This window comes from Pelobates fuscus, chromosome 6, assembly GCF_036172605.1.
Source record: "Pelobates fuscus isolate aPelFus1 chromosome 6, aPelFus1.pri, whole genome shotgun sequence".
Lineage (NCBI taxonomy): Eukaryota > Metazoa > Chordata > Amphibia > Anura > Pelobatidae > Pelobates > Pelobates fuscus.
Window position 1 is genome coordinate 223,808,921 of NC_086322.1, and position 16,948 is coordinate 223,825,868.

Here is a 16,948-nt window from a genome sequence, read left to right on the forward strand (position 1 = left end):
CTGCACTCATACGCACACACTGCACTCATACGCACACACTGCACTCATACGCACACACTGCATTCATTATACACATACTGCATTCATTATACACACACTGCATTCATTATACACACACTGTAAATAAATATTCAATTAATATATTTTTTTTAGGATCTAATTTTATTTAGAAATTTACCAGTAGCTGCTGCATTTCCCACCCCAGTCTTATACTTGAGTCAATAAGTTTTCCCAGTTTTTTGGGGTAAAATTAGGGGCCTCGGCTTATATTCGGGTAGGCTTATACTCGAGTATATACGGTATCCTATATTTGTTTTTAAGGACAGAAAGTGCTTTCATTTAATACTCTATATGTAAACCGAACATAAAATGAACTATGAATAAAATGTTAAAAGTGAGGGAAAACACTTTTCTGCTTATAATAATTTTTAAACATTTAGGTCAAGTAAAGAAAAAAGGACTCAATAGATTTGTGTTTCAGTCTCCATTGATATGTCCAAGAAATTGGGAACCAGCCAGGGTAGGCATAAGGGGATGAGTTAGGAATTACATTATATACAAACTAGGCAACAGTGTGCAATGCAGGTCTGCCATAACAAAGGCTTGTAAGGTGTTGTCATGCATTAAAAAAGGGTTGATTATTGATTCATACGATCATAGTATAATTTTTCTTTTTATAAATCAATGTTAAGAATCTACCTTAAATATACACAGTGCAATTTTTGGTATACATTTTACAAAAAGAATATTGCAGAACTAGAAAGAGTAGAGGTAAACTATGAAATGATTAAAGGGTAACGAAAACGGTTACCAAGAAAGGCTAGAAAACTGCACTTGTTTTCTTTAGAAAAAAGGGGGGGAAAGAGCCTTGAAGGGCCTACGTATATAATAAAATAGCACAATACAAATCAATGTAGGATCAGTACAATCCACTAAATGCAAACCTGTTAATTTTTGTCAATCTTTGTTTTATTGAGGGGTAATTGCAAGATACAGACAAGTCAAATTGCAACAATATTATGATCGTGCATAAACACTTTTGTGAAATATTATGGACAAGCCAACCACTCGTTTTGGACAATAAAAAAATGTACGAGAACTGGTTGCACACAAAATCACATTTTTATAAAACAAAAGAATTGTTTACTGAATGCACGCAATAGCAGATTGCGATGTATTATATGAATTGCATACATGGTACTTGCATAGAAAGAAAGGTAACTATAGGAACTAGTGTGGCAAATAGCCAATTAAGAATGTCAAGGGGGAAAAAAAAGTCTTAGAAAAAATAATAAAAATAACACATAAATAGTATCACAGTATGACATATAGCTCTTACTTTGGGATGAAAGGCACAGGTACAGTTAACAGAATATCTTCCAGATCGGTCACTCCAGGTGCCTTTATCAGCAAGTAGAAGGCAGTGTAGAGGGGTGAATTCACCATGTGCTCACCTGGAGAAAGTCAGTAGCTTAAATACAGGATTCTCCTGCAAGACATACTGATTCGCTGTGGGGATAGACTCGGCTTCATTCCTTGTCGTGTGAAGTTTCTAAGTATTTTGTTTTAAGAGATGTGCTTACCACATGAGACCTCTTCGGGAACCAGCTTTGTACACAAGTTAATACATAATAAGTCAAAGGCATCTAGAAAAGCCACCTGTGGTTCTGGTGATATCTTGTGATGTCCAACATCTCACGATCAGCAGCCATGTTGGTAAGTGAGTATGATAAAAAGAGATGTTCAAATACCATAAGGTCCTTCTATCATAAGTGCTGCACAAATTGGCCAAAACTTTGCTTGCAAAAGACCACTGCCAAAAGGTATATATTACCAGATAGACCAAAGGTTGGCTGGTTGTATTGTAGTGTCTGTCCGGCATGGCAGTCAGGCCCCTACTCCAGCAGCCTATTCATTAGCAGGAATATACAACAGAGAAGAAAACCATTTTTACTTACAGCAGAGGAAAGGGTTCTTTTCAGTAAGAACAGTAAATACGTGGAATTTACAGCCCAAAGAGATTGTCTTATCAGAATCTAGAGATATTTTAAAAGAGGCTTGGATTTCTTAAAAAAAAATGATAAATGAATAAGGGCCAGATTGAGACCGCTGTCTCTTCAGATTGCGGCTCTATCTCCTCCATCTGCCAAGGCCCAACATGGAGGCAATAAGGCCTCATTTCTGGCCTCCAGCTCACGTCACTTCTATAGCTCTCCAAAAACTGACTCCAGTGACTGACTTTCTGGTACAACATATGTTTAGCGCAAATTTGTGCTTCGTACAATAAATAGATTTGTACACTTAACTGTCTTAAATTGTAATCTGTAATGTACAGGTAAATGCACCTTTTTTTAAAAAAAATACATAGTGGACAATAGTTTAAAAACCTTAGTACATATAATAAAAACCCTATATGGAACACTCACATGTTTCAGAGCTAATAGACCTATTACCAGACCTGGTGTGTATAACCTTTAGGTTTGTATTTGGGCCACCTTTCCCCTCTCCTATATGGCCTCTTTATTTAACTGTATATCTCAGGACAAAGAGAATATGCAGGAATAGTGTGATATTACTTTAAGAATAAAAAGCTTATATAAAATGGCCGTTATACTCACAAAAGTGGAGCCTTAATCCTGGTCAATATGGGAGCTTTATGAAGTTGAAGACCACACCACCTTCTTTATAAGTGCAGGGACTCAGTTAGTTTTAAACATATATTAACTTTATTATTATAATCTAAAACTACAAAAATAGTGCAATATAAAAATACCAATACTTAAATAAAGTCCTTGTGTAATCCAGAAACTCGTTTTGCCGTTCTGTGGCTTCCTCAATTTTTTTTTTTTCTTCATTTGTTTTTTTATTCTGCCCTATAGGTGCTGAATTTAGAGTGATTTCAATTCACAAAATTACATTATTTTTGCTGGTTAGGACAGTGGTAACATCACTGTCTTAGAATTGAGAGCCCAGGTTTATATCCTGGTCATACCACCCATAATTGTAAAACACTGTGGAATATGTTGGAGCTATTTAAATGCTAACAATAACAATACTTTGCTAGCACTGAAGGTCCCACATTTCTCAACAATAAGTACAAAAAAATCTACAGATTCAGTTGAGCTCCCCCCCCCCCCCCCCCCCGCCCCAATCTTATGCACGTTTTTAGCAATCAATGCTTAGGGACTAAGCACCCATCACAAATGTTGGCTTGCTCTTTAGGAACCTAACCGGGCCAAACCCCATATCGCATTATTCCAAGAAATCCATTTCAAATGGGGACATACACCAAAACTTAGTTCTTTTTATTATCCAATAAATTTCCATTCCCGTTACAAAACCAAGAAAATGGGCACCTCAATCCCGATAAGAAAGACTTTTCATTAGTCTTCAGAACTGGTGATGAAGAGGGAAAGTTTCTTATCATTCAATTTTATATTATTCACCCTTTATATTGGTTAGCATATATGGTCCACACATTAATAAAACTACCTTTTTGGGCTCCCTGCTCCAAAAGGTTTAGGATCATAAATTTGGAAAGACTTGGCAGTCGTCCTGGTCAATGGAGACTCATTTTCACACTCTGCAGATCTGTAGCTTTGTTGTCCCCAATGTCTGCTGCTTGATCTTGTTCTTAACTTAACCCCTGATGATGAAAGCGAAGGTCGGCAGGTTCAGATTATTGACCCGCATGAGAAAGATGTAGCAGAAGTCATGCAACCTCAGATTGTCAGCGAAGATGCTGAAGAAGGAAAAAAGCCTGTGGTTATTGATAACAAGCAAAAACTGCAATGGTATGCTTGAAGTTGACATAGAAGTGTGAGGAAAGGGTAGACAAGAATGCCACAGAAGAGAACTTGACCAGCGTGTGGCACAAGAGAAAGTTCAGGAAGTCGTTCCTTTCATCGTTAACCTGCAAGCCCATCAAGAGAGGAGATGGCTTGGTCATATCAACCAGGCAGAAAATTCCATAGGCCCACTTTGCTAGGGCAGACATTTTGAGCATAATGACCCTCTCCTGTTCAATATGGTACTTCCCATACTTTAAATGGCAGCGTGTACACAACCTCTTCATGTGCCAGATACGTTGTTTGAGGTTAATCTTGATGCGAACAATGTAAAACCTTCCGCTTTTTTATCCTTGTTGGACTCTCGGACTTCAGCTAAGGTATTAGAATTGTGTGGGGTCTTTGAACAAGCATCTTATTAATATCCTCCTTTTCTAAATATATTTCGTAAAGCCTAGCTGTTGTAAAGAGAAGTAGTACATCTTGCTTGAAATAATAAAAACAAGAAAAAAAAATTATCTATATATATGTAATATGTTTACTATGTGAACTGCTTTAATCTGAATACATGATTGCACTCGCTGTAAAGCAGGTTGGGTTCTACCTCTCATGAATTGTCTCAGGGCTTGGCAAATTTAATCTGACACCTAGAACAAGCTCCATTATTTGGTTTAATGAAGGCACTGTGAGAAGTATAAAACTAGGCGTGTTTTGGTCAGTTTTCATACAGAACAGTTTTGCACTCAATCATGAACATGTATATGTATTTATATATATATATATATATATATATATATATATATATATATATATATACATATATATATACACAAGGCTTAATTTGAACTTCTATGTTACTAGCCAGGATTTAAGAGTTACTTGCCACTGCAAGCCATAGAATACCTACAAGGGTTGAATTTCAACTCACCAGGGATAAATATTCACTTAATTTTGAGCCCTGTAATATAAATATGTCAATAGCTCCTTAGTCTCTGCTCTCCTTGCTCCCTCTGCTACAGTTCTGATCTCTTGTAGTCTCTTCTTCCCTTCTGTCAGTCCCTGCAAGCCTGTCCACTGAGGGTGCCCCGCCAGAAGCACAGGACAATATTTTGCATTGAAAAAAAGGCAAATGGACTCCAGGCAAGCCCTGCCATCTGTGGCTAATTTTAGCATATACGTTGTTAAAGGGTTAAAGGGACACTCCAAGCATCATAGCCACTACCGTCCACTGTAGAGTTATGATGCCAGGAGTACCCTGCCCCCTTATACAAATAATAGGGCAAACAGTTTTGCCATTTTAACTAGATCCCCACCAGGTGCAGAGGGTTCTCCAGTGGCCAGTGATGACATCAGACTTCTGAAGTCGATCCCTCCTCCATTCATTAGCTGAGAACGACTGCTGGCTGCTATCAGCAAATGAATGTATTTCTACCATATGAATATGTACAGAACTGTCATCAGCCGGCCAAGAACTCTTATCTCGGCCTGGTTAATGATGCCCCAATTATGCTGCTGGAGGTGGAGTTAAACCTCTGATTGCACCTGAGACAGCAGAGGAGTTAAACTCCATATGAGCAGCATTTCAAATTAGTTTCCACGCACCATGACCACTTCAAATTACGTAAAAACAACTTTAGATTAACAAAGCAGTTTTGGTGTAGAGATTATGCCCCTGCAGTCTCACTGCTCAATTCTCTGCCATTTAGGAATCAAATCACTTTGTTTATGCAGCCCTAGGCACACCTCCCTGCATGTGACTTATACAGCCTACCTAAACACTTCCTGTAAAGAGTCATCTAATTTTTACCCTTCCATTATTGCAAATTCTATTTAAATGTCATATATATGTATATATTTGCTAAGATAGGTGATTTTAATTAGCCTTGTTAACTGTAAAGCTGTATTTTTGTTTGTGTGTGCACTGTTCCTTTAACTGTATTTTGTATATGTTTTGGTCTTTACAGCAGCACCACTGCTTGGAAATGCATGTTCTGGGTGTGTCCCCAAATCCCATTACACATAATCACAGACATACACAATCACAGACCCACACATGCAGACATACAATCACAGACACACTCACAATCACATGCACACACCCAATCACATATATACACATGATCACAGATCTACACACAGAATCACAGACATACACAAACAGACCCACACACGTACACATACACTCACATACACATATAACTACTGGCATACACCCACAAAAATCACATTAATGCACATTTAATTTAGTAATTAAGTCGTCCACCCAGCCTCTCTAACTTGCTCTGGGAGGGCTGGGGTGGATCCTCTCCCGGGTGGCCAGTGGTTGCTGCTGTGATGGGATCACTGTGCACTTACTGCACAGGTCCCTCGTGCACCCAGTAATGATGCGATGCCAGGGTGACGTCATATCCCAGCAACCGGCTCAATGCAGGGTGCGCGAGGGAGCTGTACAGAAACAGCACAGTAAGTAATGGGCTCCCTGTCTCCCTCACCACCCGAACGGCAACTGGGCCTCATTAGAAGAGGTTCAGGGCTGCTTTTTGGATACGCCTGTTTTACAGGCATCATCTATACACATAAACTGTTCATTATTAGATTAAACTGTTTTGGCGAATGTAGTGTCCCTTTAAGTGATCATGGTGCTTAGGCAATAAAACACCTCAAAGTCTAAACAATTCTTGATTTCCATAAGGGAGTTTAATAAAACTAATAACTATAAATAGCACATCAATAATATCAAAAGGTCACTTATTGTCTGGATGGGTAACACCTACACACAGAGAATAGGGAAACAGCAACTTGAATGAAGGAGATAGAAAGAGCGAGATATGTATATGGGACCATGGAGTGGCCGGGCTTAACGTGTGCCATGGTCAAGGATTCAAAAGACGATTAAACAAGCCAGGGTTAAGGATACAGAAAAGTAGAATAGTCCATATGAAGCCGGGTCAGTAACAAGAAATACCAAGTTAACAGTACGCACTTGCAGGCAATGATACAACAGGCCAATGATCCCAGGACATCATCATCATCAACCTGCACCCATTTACATGAAGGGGTAAGACTTGTGAAGGGTAGATGATGTGCCCCATAGTTATGACCCTTACAAATTTTATTATAAAATTACTAAAACCTACCGGGTCCTGTAACTTTGAGGACTCCTGTAGGCGGTATGAGGCTGCCATGGTGATCTGGTAAACTCGCAAGATCGACATAGTTCAGAACACATTCTGTACATGGAGCAGCTGATCGGAGTGGCGCAGGACCGGAGACATTGTGGCTGCCATGCGGCTCCCCCTGAGTCTGCAAGTGCTGTGCGGCAGCCCGAGCTATGACACTTATGGGTAGATGATAAAATTAATAAAATACTTGTGTGGAAAAAATTAAGTCTCGTTCCCTATTTTAATTCATGTTTAAAGGCTAAATATACCCTAATATGCTTAAACGAACACTATAGCTTTAGGAATACAAATGTATTGAGAGTATAGTGCGCATGCACGGCAAAATGCAGCGCTAGGCTAGTCAGATGGTCTCTCTGAAAAAAGATGCTGGATAGATAACTCTATTCTCTTGTACATATGATGAGTTGGTGTGATGAGGAAGCTCCCATATCACTTGAGAAGATAACATTTCTCATCAGCTTCGAAATAGACCTGTTATGTGTGGTTAGAGCTTTTAGCCTAACTTTTGTTACTTTAATTCACACCACCATCTTCATCATATAGGATTACTCACTAAAGTCAGAATTCCGGTGAATTCAAAGTGAATTTCAAATTTAAGGTCAAAATAGCCTAACTCAAAACATTCTGTTAGCTCTGCTTTCAGTTTGACTACTCTGGTCTTAAATTTGAAATTCACTTCCCTCTCACTTTAGTAAATAACCCTGATAATCAGTTTAATGCTTAAAGGTAAGAATGCCGTGGTGATCTCACGGCACTATACCATTGACATGAAGTGGTGTTGGCATGGTGAGCGGTCCTTTCATTCATATATTGTATATTGTAATGCTATTTCCTAATAGTTATTTTTTTTTATTTTTTTACCATTAGGATCTATGGAAAGAAACTATAATCTAGGAAGTGAAAGAGGAAAGAGGACAACGATAAGAAGAAATATAAGGACTGGCAGAGATTGCAGTCGATGCACATTCACTTGAGATGTGGTTCTTAATGCTAACTCCTAGAAATGCAGGAGAAACCGAATGTAAGGAACCAGAGTGGTGGACATATGGAAGGGGACATCCAGCCTCTTTCAGGATTGTCTAAAAAAGATGATGGTGACTTCCTGTTTATTCCAGTACTGGTTTAGAAGATATCTGAACCTATTACGTCCATGTTAGAGATAATTATGAGTCTCCTTCAGGACATGATCAGGAGCAGCTGTAGCCTCTTTCAAGGGCTGATCATGGTGACCACCAGACAGTATAGAAAATGAACAATCAGATCTTCCGCCTGACCAAGTTGTAGAAGCTGATACCCAAGAACTATGCTGTATACACATGCTATGGACCTATGAACGTATCAACCTGCAGCACTGCAATGACATGCACACTCTTGCCCTTTTAAGTTACTATCTAGATATATACTATTCTCCACATAAAAAGCAGTACACTATTACCACATAAAAATTAAGACTGTGTACTTTTTCAATAAATCATCACATTAATATGTTTATTAGTTAAGTAAAACAGTTTTAAATGGTCCCTCTGAGCACTATAACTGCTATAGCGCATTACAGCAGTGGTTATGGTGCAGAGTTCATATGACTTGTGTTATACATATTTTGATTATTTTGACAAAAGTAGGGGCTCTGGTTGCTTACCTACATTTTGGTCTCTCAGCAGCATCTGGGCTGAAGCAGAAGCAAGCTCAGACATTAGCCATCATAATCACTGCGATACTGAGTTACAATAGTTATAGTGCTAAAGTAACCATTAGCCAGTCTAACATTGGCAACAATGCTAATGCAACATAATACAGTTTAATTAATTGGTAAAACTAGATTTTTTTCATGCAAATAAATTGTATTATATATATCAACACACACCACTTTGGCCTTCTCTTCCACAATAATTAGTTTCGCTATAGTGCCAAATGCAATGGACTTCCCATACACTGTGAAATGTAAAAAACGGTGAAATGTAAAAAACTGTGAAATGCGTTGCCAGGTTAATGTCATATCTATTATTTTAATCCTTGCCAAAACGCCTGTTATAAAGACTAAACTCCTATCTATATGGTGTACCAGCCAAACAGTAAGTAAATTGCATAGATTAGATTTTATTTATACCTTCTTCCAACAAATTAACTTGTGCCACTACTCAGCATAACATTAATAGCCAAATGTTATATATTTGGTCTTCAGAATGCAAATGTACATTTGTCATGCATTTCTACTTTTCGTTAAACCAACACCGGGAGATGAGTCCACATTGACTTTAATGGTAGCACATCTCTGGATGTTTGCCCATTTAGTTCTAAAAGGTTTGAGATATTTGAGGAACATGACAAAGAGTTCAGGGTGTTGCCTTGCTCTTCAATTTCCCAAGATCTCAATGCGATTGAGCATCTGTGGGATGTGCTGGAACAACAAATCCGATACATGGTGGTCCCACCTCGCAACTTGCAGAACTTAAAGGATCTGCTGCTAATGTCTTGGTGAAAAAAGGGAAGAAAAGCCAAATACCCCGAGCGGAGTCAGCTTGGTGTGTGTCAGGGGCGGCCAGAATAGGGGATAACCCTCACATTTGTGAAATAAAGAGAAACAGACCTGGTGGGTCTGATAGGAGTTGGACGCCCCCTGGTGGGTATGTATATATTTAAAACTTAGCTTTTAATAGCGCAACAAATAAAATAGAAAAACCCTCAAACAGTGAAAAAACCGAAATAAAATAATGGGACATGAAAATATCTAGAAGATGTCTTATAATAAGCACAAAAGGAATCTTCAAATAAAGATAAGTCCCTTCACTGTTTGAGGGTTTTTCCATTTTATTTGTTGTGCTATTAAAAGCTAAGTTTTAAATATATACATACCCACCAGGGGGCGTCCAACTCCTATCAGACCCACCAGGTCTGTTTCTCTTAATGTCTTGGTGTCAGACACCACAGGCCATGTTCAGAGGTCTTGTGGAGTCCATGCCTCGATGCATCAGAGCTGTTTTGGTAGCACGAGGGGGATATTAGGCAGGTGGTTTTAATGTTGTGGATGATCAGTGTATGTGTATCAATAATAGTAGTAGCACTAATATAATAGACACACATTTTTATATCTTGAAATAAAAATGATACAGAGTTATTCAGTAAAGTGAGAATTTTATGGAATTCAAAGTGAATTTAAAATTGAAGGCTAAAATAGTCAAGCTTGATGCATATCTGACTTGCACAACATTTCAATTTCTGCTATTTTGTCTTTTAATTTGAAATTCACTATGAATCCCTGACACTTCTTACTTTAAGATTTCATATGCGAAAGGAAAAAATAAAAAAAATTATACTTCTCCACCCCATTTGTAATGTGTTTTTTTTTTTTTGCAGTTCCCAGACTTTAATAAACTTTTAAACAAAAATGGAGCATTACATAAAAAAATGTTTAGATAAATTATAAGTGATTTTCACGGTTATATACAATGGTGTAAATTCCATAGTGACCGCTACCCCAGCTAATGGTGTAACCCAAAAAAAAAAAAAATGTATGCCAAAAATCATTATAATATTTATTAGGATTTGAAAATAAACACATATAGGCCTTTTTTTGAATTTAGTTGGTATAGAAGCAGCGACATCACAAGATTCTATAGCTTGACCAGTGCAACTGTCACTCCTTAACTAGCTTTCAAGCGATTCAGAGGAGTTTTCGTGCTGTTATTCAAAAATTGTAAACGAACAAATATGGAAAATCCAACAACCACCGAAACATCATGTGGAGAGAAGAGGACAGGCAAGAAGAGGCAACGGGAGAAGACCGAGAAGAAGAAAGGACCAGACGGGAGTGAAACACAAGAGCATTTGAAGAGAAAGAAGAAATGCGAAGGTAAGAAACAGTACACTGGAGATTGAGGAGGGGATCCATTCTACTAGAGAATATTTAAATTCAGAATGGTTTACTTATATTTAATGTCTCAAAACGCAGTAATACTACTCTGTGTTCTTTAATCACAGTTACCTAATCTAACTTAGCACTGAAGCCTAACTTTAGAAGATTCCAAAAACTACTTCCCCCTTTTGGTTTTCAAAATATAAGGATTATTGGTGGAAGTGAAACGTTCTCAATAAGTTTTGAGCATTTCTTAGCGTTTGTTCATACTAGGTAAGAACATTAAAATATATGTATTTTAAGGTTAAAACCTAGTCAATCAGGGCCCGGAGTAAAAATTTCAATACGTACTGTGTCAAAATAACAATAAAAAAAGTTTATACAATACTAAACACATTTTAACCCCTTAAGGACACGACATGTGTGACATGTCATGATTCCCTTTTATTCCAGAAGTTTGGTCCTCAAGGGGTTAAACAAAAAATAACTTTTTTTTACATATGATGTAACATATGGACTATTTTTACTCTTCCAGAAGGAGCCACCGTCCATCCTGTGGTTTCTCCAATGGACACCAGCATTTCTCTGGAGAGATTTGCCTTTCATAAAACCCTTGGACAGGGCAGCTTTGGCAAGGTATGTAATATCCACCAAATGGTGCCATGTACTGAAAATTTTCTTATGGACAGAAATGAATAGTGAAAGCCTAATATAACACAAGAACCTATTTAGAATAAAACGGAACTCAACTGTACAGATCATTTTTAAAAGTTGTGTATTTAAGTATCGGAGTTATTCACAAAAGTGAACATTGTTGAGAATTCAAAGTGAATTTCAAATTTAAGGCCAAAGTAGCCAAACTGAAATTATAGTTGACCTGGAGAATCTTTCCAATTTGACTAATTTAGCCTTTCAGGCTTTTCTTACTTTAGTGACGACTACTGTTTGTGTAACTGTCAACAATTACTTAGATTAAAATTATTTCTCTACTTAAAACAATATAATTGTAGTATAACCCTGTACAATACATTGTGCCGTATGCATTTTTTTATGGATGCATGGTGTTATGTTATGAATAATGGCATTTGTTAGTACCTGTTGTATTTTTTAATATGAGTTTTTTTGTCCATTTTACATAAAGTTGTCAATTTTCAAATGTCTCCAACTGTCATGTCTGTCTGCACTTCCTGGTCACATGATTCCACAATGCTGTTAAATGTTCCTAAATAGAGAAAAAACAATATTGAAGTGGTCTAGCAAACCACTTTCACCTGATAATGTGGCCTCCATGCCTTTCCTGGGCATGATCGCTTCCACTGTGCTCTCCAATAGGGGGTAACCCAAAATAAGCTGTTCCCCCTATTTTTTAGGCCTTATTTTTGTTTACGAGTTACTTATTCCTAAAGAGATACTCTATTCTTACATAGATTATTTTGAAACAGGTTCTCTGCCCCTGTTTCCTTGCACATGTTTTATAACTACATTCAAAAGCCAAATCCCTCATTACATACGCCACTGAGTCCATGCAATACACCCCTTTACCCATACAAGTACTTTTATCCTGAGAGCATGTACAGGAGGACTTTCTGGGGTTTGTAGTCCTGCTGTTGGCATACATATATTTTTTTTGTCAATCTGTATTTTTATTGAGGCATAAGTCAGATAAACAATACAATACAGTGGCGACAACAACTCAAGCAGACAGGCATTAGATAATTAACGGTATAATATCCAAGCATTACCAATATCATCACATATCAATATAAAACATTAGAAGTACAAAGCTATACTTCAGCTTATCTCCTATTTTGGTTCTTTTTTTTTTTGTACTTTTGTTAATGGCTTCTCTGCATAAAAGAATGATGTATGTGCATGAGATGTTCAGAGACATGTCCAGAAAGCTAGATGACCCACTCAGTATAAACTATACGACTACTTATTACACTTGTATTCATAAATGAACAACTGTGTAAACAATGACATGTCTAACTATGTAATAAAAACAATATATTTACCAAAAAAATCAGTGCAAAGCTATGCCATCATATAGTCTGTGGTATGTCTCCCTGTGGTCAAAAGGGTCTAATTTTATAAGAAAAAATGAGTCTCAATGAGCTAACATACACTGTGTAAATGAAAATGAGAACAGCTCCTGCAGATGTTTGCTGAAAAGTAAGATAGGATAGAGCCAGCACAAGCCAAACACAGCACTGATTGGCCAGCACCTCCTCATAGAGGTAATTGAATTCATGTATCTCTATTTTGGAAAGTTCAGTGTCTGCATGTAGAGGGCAGAGACACTGAATGGCAGTGCTGCACACGGTGCAGCACTGCCCCAGGAAGCACCTCTAGTAGCCAACTGAGGAGTGGCCAGCTGAGGTATCACTAGGTTGTAATGTGAACATTGCCTTTTCTCTGAAAATACAGTGTTTACTGAAAAAAAAAGCCTGAAGGGACTGATTATACTCAACAGAACAAATACAATAAACTTTAGTTGTTCTGGTGACTATAGAGTCCCTTTAATGTGTAATCAGGACATACTGCAGGAATCAGATATAGAACCACTGGACGCTCAGGATTGCAAATAAAAACCCAAATCAGCGTTTTAGTGAGGCAAAAAGAAACAGGTCCTGCCGCTATCACTATTAGATAAGTGAGTAGAGGAGGTCTGCATGAGACCTATGCCACTATCCTACCACCACATCAGATAAGACATTACAATGAAAAAAAAAAGCAAAGAATAAATAAGGCAGAAGAGGGCATTTAAGAGCACAGCTGGAGTGTATTAAAAAGTGACAAGCTAGGGCTGGGTGCTGCCATGTAACCAATAGGAGCATAGAAGTTAGGCAGTGGGACTGCACAAATTGGGGAGTTCAGACAATTCTTCGACTAGAGTGATGAAGGTTAAATGCCGCTGGTGTCAGCAGCAGAACAGGAGTGAGGCAGGTTGTCCCCAAAAACCCCAAGCCTGCTTTTAGACCTACATCATTGTACCATGGACTTGAAACTGCACAAAGTTCAAGTCCTCCCGCGCTGGGGGTAGCAAAGGGCTGAGGTGATCTTGGGCCACAGTCAGTGTTTAATCCTCTGATCGGTAGGTCAATTTAAAAGGAATGTCCCACTTGTGTTTGAGCAATGCCTAAGGGAGGCCTGCTTGTTGGCATGTTATAATGGGAAGCTTAATGTACCAAAACTAAAAACCCTATTGGGCAGCTAAAGATTTGCACTTATTTCAGCATCTCCTTAAGTGCACAGTTAGTCTGGAAGTGGGCAGCATGACAGCAAGTATTGAGGGTAAAATTGCCCTGGTTGGGGTGGTCAGTAAAGAGCTGCTGGAGATCTGCAGCCTGGGAATGAGCCTACATTGCATCTATGCTACCCCAACCTATCTGCCACCACCTCTAATACATCCCTGATGGCAGATGGACCGAGCAGTACTGGCAGATTAATAACATTGCCCCCTGCCTCCATTGCATGAAGATTATATGAATGTCAGCTTTGCCAGTGGCTGAGTAAGGTGAAAGATCGTTCCCACAGCAGCAGGAAAGACTTGGAATAGACAATCACTAGCACTCAAGCTGCTGTGAAGCAAAAAATAAATAAATAAAGAGATATACATGGCTATAGCATACCCTCCAGGGTTTAATTTTTACTTGCTAGAACAACATTTTAATTTGCCAATGGCTAGTAGTATAATATTAAACTCTGATATATATTTATATATAAAATGTTAAACTCTGAGATATATATACACACAAATTATTTATAACTGCACTTAATTGAAAATGTGCATAACCTTTTTTTTAATTTTTTTAAACTGACAACCATATTTGTACAGTTTGTGCACCTATTTCTGGCTAATATATGATTATAACTTGCACCTAAACTCCTATATAGTGAGTGCAGTGTGTGTGTATAGTGGATGCAGTGTGTGTGTGTATAGTGGAAGCAGTGTGCTTGCGAGTAAAGTGGGTTTAGTGTGTGTATAGTGGATGCAGTCAGGGCCAGTGCAAGGATTCTTGCCGCCCTAGGCAACAATCCATTTTGCCGCCCCCTCATGAATGCAACTACATTCCCTCAGATGTTTATTCACTAAACTCTGAATTTCAGTGAAGAGACATTTAAGGAAAGAGACGCACTTAGTAGGCATTAAAGGGAAACTACAGTGCCAGGAAAACAAACTTGTTATCCAGACACTATAGCTTCCCCCTCTGTCAGACGCTCCCCCTTCGTGGTGCAGAAGGGTTTAAAACCCCTTCTGTCACTTACCTGGGTCCAGCACCAATGTCTTTCGTGCTGGCTTGGGTCCGCCTTCGCTCCTTAATGGCCGCACTCGTAGTGGTATTTCCATGACACTAGGTTTTGCGTGACGCTGAACGTCTCCATGCATAGCCACTAGAGGAGTTAACCCTGAACAGTAATTATTTCAGTTTCTTAAAAATTGCAATAATTACATTTGCAGTGTCACTTACACAATCTCACTAATACCCACACTCTCTCACTGGCATACACACTTACACATTCTAACTAACTTACACATTCTAACACATACACATTCTCACTGACCTACACATTGTCACTAGCACACGCTCACTGACATACACAGTGTCACTTACACACTCTCACTAACACACACACACTCTCTCACTGATATACAGTGTCACCTACACACTCTCACTAACACACACACACACACACTGACATACACAGTGTCACCTACACACTCTCACCAACATACACAGCATTACTTACACACTCTCACTAACACACACACACACACACACTCACTCTCAATGACATACAGTGTCACCTACACACTCTCACCAACACACATTGTCAGTTACACACTGTTACTAATTCCACACAGTGTCACTTGCACACACACAGTGTCACTTGCACACTCTCCCTAACACACACACCCAGAGTCACTTGCACACTTTCACTAGCACACACACACTGTCACTCAAACACAAACTCACTCACTTTACATATAGTCACATTTAATTTACACACACAAATACATCAATTTAACACACACACCAATTTACAAACATTCATACTATAAGCAATCCCCCTGAGCCTACCTGGGTGCTGTGAAGAGAAGAGGTCCAGGCAGCATGATCCAGGATGTTACTCTTCTTTCTCTGGGGGAGCAGAAGAGCCATGCACTGTGAGCACAGGCTGCTTCATGTTCCCCTACTTCCTGTGTCCACAGGCAGGGGGCAGCCAGGATACCAGGTCATGACCCGCTTTCCCCTGCTTGCAGGAAGCAGAGTGCTCTGCCCGGGTGCTGGGGATAATGCACATTCAGCTCCCCCAGCAGCTGAATGGCTGTGCTTGGGGGGGGTGACTAAGGAGCCGCTCACCCAGCACAGCATCCCCAGACAGCAGTAGGACAGCCCACCAGAAAAGCTCCCGGTGGGCGGCGCCCCAGGCGAATGCCTTATTCGCCTAATGGTAGCGCCGGCCCTGGATGCAGTGTGTGTATGTATAGTGGAAGCAGCGTGTTTGTGAGTAAAGTGGGTTTAGTGTGTGTATAGTGGATGCAGTGTGTATGTTTGTGAGTATGGTGAATGCAATGTGTCTGGTGTGAGTACATTGGATGTAGTATGTGTGTGTGTACATTTGGGTAGGATAGGGGCTGTGTTCTGTAGGGAGCGAGCAGGTTTGAAAAAAAATATATTTTATGCGGGGCGGAGCCTGACAGCTGCGCTTACCGGTTGCACATTTAGTGAGCTCTGCTCAGAAATAATCAATTAAAGCTGTAATTAACGACTACTCTTTGAGATCTTGCCAGCGGACATACTCTTTCGACGGGTGGTAACTGCTGCAACTGAACTTTTAATCTTTCTGACCGTCTCACGAAGGAAATGGACCCGCGGCCCATCTGTGGCCAACCTACAGAAACCGCGAGGGAGGCGGACGATCCCTCTGTTACCGGCTTCATACGACTTTGGAGGTCCTTCCTTCACTCTATCCCTCCCCCCCCCGCCGGTGAGGGATATCCCGGCACCCCTTGCTCGTGCTGCACTGGTGGAACACCAGCAAGCCCTCATCAGCAACAGCTGGCCTACAAGAGGCAAGATGGCGGATGCCACAAGCAAACTAGCGTCTCCAGCTACACA